Below are 6890 nucleotides of genomic sequence, written 5' to 3'. Positions count from 1 at the left end.
ATTCATCATTTGAACTTATTAGTTGAAAACAAATATATGCCCCAATTGGTGAGATTCATCATTTGAAATTATTAGTTGAAAACAAATATATGCCCCAATTGGTGGGATTCATCATTTGAAATTATTAGTTGAAAACAAATATATGCCCCAACTGGTGAGATTCATCATTTGAAATTATTAGTTGAAAACAAATATATTCCCCAAGTGGTGGGATTCATCATTTGAAATTATTAGTTTTTATATAATACCCAATATATTTCATCAATAGAAAAATGCTTAATATAAGTTTATATGCTCAATATATTATTGTGTTCGAAAATGTCAGAGATAAAAGTCAAACGAATGTATCAGTAAGAAAAATGTTTTTAACCCGTGTCAAATATTCTGAAGAAGCTTATCAAGTAGCAGAACAGCAACCTTTTCATTATTTACTCATTGCGTTAAAATCACAAGCTCCAGAACAAATGCGCATCAAGTCAGGAATGTTTCCCGTTAATACAATTGTGGTTTATGTTACCAAGTAAGATAAAAGTGATAATTCATTGAATATCTTTTATCAGTTAACAAGACTCTGGCCTTGATAAAAGGATTTTATCTAAAGCGCGGCCATTATATAATTGTATTTTTCTTTGATCAACTTTCTCTGAGTGATTATCTTTCGGATTCTGGTTGCCATCAATGTGAATGGGTAACCAGTTACCTTCATCCACTACCCTCGGAAAATGGAAACACCGACTATACCCATCTATTGTATGTGGCCAGAATGCTGGAAAAACAAGAACTTCGTAACTGTCTACAAAAAGAGAAAAGAAAGTGAACTTTATGGGAAACCTGGTGAATTTTCCTTCCTTCAGTTTGGAATTGAGTGGATGTCCCCGTTAAACAACTTCTAGCATCAACTTTATCTTGTACATGTCACAGAAGCAACCACTATCGTTGTGGCATGAAAAAAAAGACATTGTATTTAACCTGATTTACGGTATTGTATAAATAAGAAGTGTTTTTGTGTATGACTTATATTTACTTGTAGACACAAACTCAATTAATTTAATCACCATGTGCTAAACCATCAAGAGCTGATCCACGCATTACCTAAAGCAGCACATAAACAGATTAAAATTATAACTGCCTAATCTCAAAATAATTTCATTATACGTATTTGTAAATATACTTTAAATGTTTTAAAGGGTAGAATCCCCATAACGAACATATCAAACAGAAACATAGAAAAAGATTGGGATAATTGTTTGTTTATGAATTTATGCACAAAGCTACACAATGGGCTATCTGTGCTCTGCCCACCACGGGTATCGAAACCCGGTTTATAGCGTTGTAAGTCCGCAGACATACCGCTTGGCCATTGGGGGGCGACTGGGATAATTAGCAGCCAAGAAAGCTTCAGTTAAGCAGAAAAGAAACTTACTAATACGTAAAGGTAGGTTTTTACCATTAGTTGTAAATCCTATACTTTGACTACTTGGTGGCTTGGCAGGAAGTGCTATTGGAAAGTTTGCTGGAATTTAAAAATATGGAGCACATAGAAAATGGTCTTTCTCCTGAAAAACTGGCAAACTCGCTTTCTGAAAAAACCAGTGCAATTTAATTTGATAAACTTACCAAGTCACAGATTTTGTAAAATGATAAATTTTAGATATAAACGAATACATATCTTATACAAATGAAAGTATAAATCATTCGTTTACTGTAGATTTTAACAGCCAAAACTAAAATTTGTATTTGCAATATATTTCTACGTCCTATAAAAACGTTGTTATTTCTATCTTGTTGTTGTTTGAAATTATTAATATGCAGAAGAACAATAATGTAAAACCACTTTGCATTCTCCTTGGTATGAACAACGACTCCTTACTGTGATACGTGAGTCACAGCTAGCATCCTATAAAAGAAGGATGCTACAGTGTTAGTCTAATGAAAGTTAGTTCTTTATACTTGTATTTCCAAGTAAATGGAATAGTTAAACAGAAAATCATAGATATGATGTATCAGCTTAGATGTTTTTTTGACAAACAGTGTTCTTTTTATAGTTAACATAATTTTTGATGATAAGAAAAGGTGTTTTCTAAAAGTGTTACATTAAAAACAAGTCTCGTGATTGGACATAAATGCCAATCCGTAGCATGTTAAGCATATAACTTTGCTTATTGTTTTGCATATCTATTGTTTTGTTTTTGTAGCAGATTTAGTCAAGAAAGACGTGCATAACTCAAAAAGATCAATAGTTAATGCTGTTTTTACAATGAAAAATAATTATATCCTGTATGCTTGTTATCATAAACAAAGAAGCACAGATGAAGTTACAAAAATGGATTTAAAGTTCAGTTAGAAGCTGGATATACTCTATCATTTTTTACCCTTTGACATTTACTATTTTAATTCCGTAACACTTAGTCTTTGGAAGAGAATAGTGCTCAGTGATGTTAATTAACCAGAAGAAATACCTTATTTTCCCCTTCTGGTACGGTCTGGTGATGATTCATTCCATGTATATTGACATAAAAGTACTTTTCATCTGATAATGTTAAATAATTGTAAACAACAAAGAAAAGGCAATTAAATATTGATTACCATGCGTGCTCTTGCTGAGATCACTAGGAGATATCTGTAATGTCAACAGCCTTGAAAACTTACAGGATAATGTCACGCTACTTGTTTTTTGTTATTTTCATTGCTCAGTATTTCCCTAGTAATGACAAAGTTGAAGTCATTAGAAGCTTAATGATAACCGCTTGTGTACGTTAGTTTTTTAAATGTTTTTCTTCGTGGAGATGTTGGCTTAAAGACTACTAACAGCTCATAAATATAGCAAATAAGTGCTATTAATGTTCTTCATTTTGATTTAGACTTACTTATGGGCCATTATAGAGAAAATTGTTTCTCGTGATAATATATTAGGAAGAATAGGTAATCATTTCACAAATGAAATTACTTCCGTTTTGGCTATCAGTTACATGTGAACAAACATTACACATATTTCTAACTAAAGCATTTTTAAAATGTGAGATTTGAAATGGTATCGACAAATAAAACGAGCTACATAATTAGCACGTTAAAACATACTAAAGCATATAAGTCATATATACATGCATATATTAAGCATTTTGGTTTTCATTAAACAGCAAATCATAAAACTGATTTTTATTTTCTGCAACATGCTTTATTATTTTACTTTGAAGAATTAAAGTTACGTAAAACTATATAGATCACCACGAGTTGATGAAAATGTTAACTGGTGAAAATAATGCCCTCCGGTGGTTCAGTGGTAAGCTTCATGGCTAAAAATAGGGTGTTCGATACTCGCGACGGGGAAGCGACAGATATTTCATTGTGTAGCTTTGCGCTTGATAACAAACAAACCACAACTGAAAGTAATATATATATATATATATATATGTGTGTGTGTGTGTGTGTGTGTGTTCCAACATGTCAATATTTTATTGTACTTAGCTAACTAAATGAACAAAATGGAAGTTCAGTTATATATATATATTGCCTCGCTTTTATAAACTGAGTCATAGTAGATCAAGTGGTATTCTAGTACAGTCTCTTCCCCTGAAAGGGTTTCGTTTATTGCATTATTTTAATACGATGTTAATAACAAAACTAATGTGCGAAATATTCTGATCTTATTATAAAGTTGGTCCATTATGTGTGTGTATTAGCATCTAACCAGATTTGCCTGGTTCGATTACCGTAATTTTTTGTATGGCAACTGGACACTCTCTATCGGTGTACGTGGGATATTATATAGAAGTATTTTTACCCAAGAGTGGGATACGAAACTCCTTGAAATAGAATTAATTTCCACTTATTTATAGACTATTTTCTTTGAATTTAATGACACAAGTGATTAATCAGTTAAATGAGTCAGTTATTACCTAGGGACTTAATAACAAAGAAAGAATGAAGGGGTGGCATTACTTAACGTTGTCCTTTATACAATTTTTGTTTCCTTAACGGGTACCTTCAGCTAGTTTTATAAAAAAAGTATAACCTACAAAATAACTAACGTTGTTTTTGTATATTTTAAACACTGTAGTAAACAATGAAAATAAAGTAACGTAAGTAAAGTGGCTTTAAATATACTAATCCCTTCGAACAGAAAGATTTTTGATAGGTGGTTTTACTTTCGTAGAAGTCTTGTACATATTTATATAAAGGCAACATTAAAACAAAAAAGCTTTTACTGTTGATAGTTTTACTTTGTCCTTTATAACAGTGATGTTCCTATATATCTGATAAGTATTTTGGTCTGACTTTCAACTGACAGTGTTTAAAATAAATTTGTGAGTCTTGAATTAAGTCTATGAGTGATTAAACTTGGCTCTTTGCGACGAAAACCCACAATTAAATCAATTTGCTTAGAATTTCTTGATACTAACTGAATGCTAAATAGCGAACTACTAAATAGTTTTGAACAACATTTAGTGTCTGTAAAATTAGAAACAATACAGAAATATTTATATATTTATTTATTAATTGTTGTTCTTGGAATTACGCTTTCGGTAAATTTATTTTGTTTAGTTTTTGATAGATGTGACCAATAATAATTTAGGAGGATTTTTTTTTTTTACTTGTCCAATAGTTTTCCAGTAAGAAGGGTGTATTACAGCATTTAGAATTGGTGTTTTCAACCTGACAGGCATCTTATGCACACGTGGGCTAAGCAGCCAGATCATATACCCTTAGGGTTCAGGTATAGCTGTCTGTAATTTTGAGCAACTAGAGACCCTCGCTCTCGATGTTACAACGGTAAGTGTAAGAGTATATAACATTAAAGAACTAGTTTCGATCTGGGCAGAGCACAGATAGCCCATTGTGTAGCTTTATTCTTAGCAAGAAACAAACAAACTAAACAGCTAACATCAAAGCAACACCCACCGTCACAAGAGTCTTGTTTGGCTCTTTGAAACAAATAACGAGATTGACTGTTAATTTATAAAGTGCCTTCGATTTACATCTTGACACGCTAAGCAGTAGATCACGCCCAATTTATAATAACATTTTAACAGCACGTTATCCGCCGCACGTCACTGCTGATGAGTCGTTTCGCTCGATACAGATTGCTCATCAAGCCAGTTGGGTTTTGGCAAATATTACCGTAATTGAAACACTTATTTCATAAGTCGATTATGAGTCTTATGACTGATAAAGCTTAAGCTGGCGAAATATAATTGAATTGTTATTATATAAACAACTTACAAGAAATTTATGTTGACTATTAAAGTATTGTCATTCCTACTGTTATGCGATATACCAATTACCAACCAATGGATAAATAGTCCGTCAGCTTAGACGTTATACAAAATGTAGTTTCAATATTCTATTCTTCACAAAAAGTAGGAGTGGAAGGAATTATCCTAACTCTTCAGATAAAAAACAAACAAAAAAACGTGTGAAGTACAGAATTCCAACACACATCTTGGATATTCTTTCCAAACCTTCCTCCCATCTTAAACAGTTTTATAGATTTCTATAGATTCTAAGGTGAAATGTCAACAGAACACATCTTCGATATTCTTTCCAAACCTTCCTCCTATCTTAAACAGTTTTATAGATTTCTATAGATTCTAGGGTGAAATGTCAACAGAACACATCTTCGATATTCTTTCAAAACTTTCCTCCCATCTTAAACAGTTTTATAGATTTCTATAGATTCTTAGGTGAAATGTCAACAGAACACATCTTGGATATTCTTTCAAAACTTTCTTCCCATCTTAAACAGTTTTATAGATTCTAAGGTTAAATATCAACAGAAGTTATCATAGCTCTAATAAATAAATATAGAAATGACAAGAAGAATACATTCAAAACGTTGCCCTTAATTAGATGTTGCTGTTATATAGGTCAGTTAATGCTTGTCAGAAAGACGAGCCTGTAATACAAAAGTTAATACCTTTTTCTAAATAATAACATAATATTCAAGCAAAGTTATTTTGTATGTGAAAGTAACGCAGAAACTATGCACAGTGCTTAACTTCACAGCACTGCACCAAACGAAGTAAACAGATTAATTTCCAACCCTATATACCAGTCTCATCATGTGTAGGACTTGATTCCTTTACAATACTAACATATAACTGCAAGTAATATAAGTAATGTGTGCTGCATTACCAAATTTTGTTAAATTAAAGAATTGCTTCCGGAATTCGTTACCATATTATTTTAACTAAAGAATTGCTTCCGGAATGGGTTACCATGTTTTTTTAATTAAATAATTGCTTCCGGTATAAACAACTTTATTTCTAAAACTTTCGTTTTTTTTTGTCGTAAATCTGAAACAGGTGTTTTGTTTACATTCTGGTATTTATGCGTGTTTGGAAATTTTATTCTGAGAAAAGTTTGTAAAACTTGCTTGATTTATTACAGTTTACATCGAAACCAAATGCCAGGCTAGATACCCTTTGAATCCAAGAATAGTTAGTATTCAGCGAGAAGGCAACCAGCCAGCAGCACTGGTTGCAACAAAGATGTTGTCTACTTCTTCGAACTGAATAGTGGAAATGACTATCACTTTTATAACCCGAATCCCAGTATCACGTCTAAAATCCTAGAACCCACCATGCTAACCATTAGGCCATAGCCAGTCGCTAACACTGAAGTTGTCATAACTTAAACAGAAACGAGTATCAAATTCGATGACAAGGAACCTACTTTGAGATTAATAATGCTTGGAGACGGCTTGAATGGGTAATGAAGAAAAACTTTAATATAAGTTTAACATAACAGCAAATGTACAACGTTTCGACAAAGTTTTGTCATCATCAGGTACAAGTAGTTTACACTGACACAGATATATATATATATATATAGTATTGAACAAGAGGTCACATGACCGGATACTGTTGCAAGACTAGATGAGATGTCTTGGC

This window comes from Limulus polyphemus, unplaced genomic scaffold, assembly GCF_000517525.1.
Source record: "Limulus polyphemus unplaced genomic scaffold, Limulus_polyphemus-2.1.2 Scaffold237, whole genome shotgun sequence".
Taxonomy (NCBI): Eukaryota; Metazoa; Arthropoda; class Merostomata; order Xiphosura; family Limulidae; genus Limulus; species Limulus polyphemus.
Note: the sequence above shows the minus strand (reverse complement) of the source record.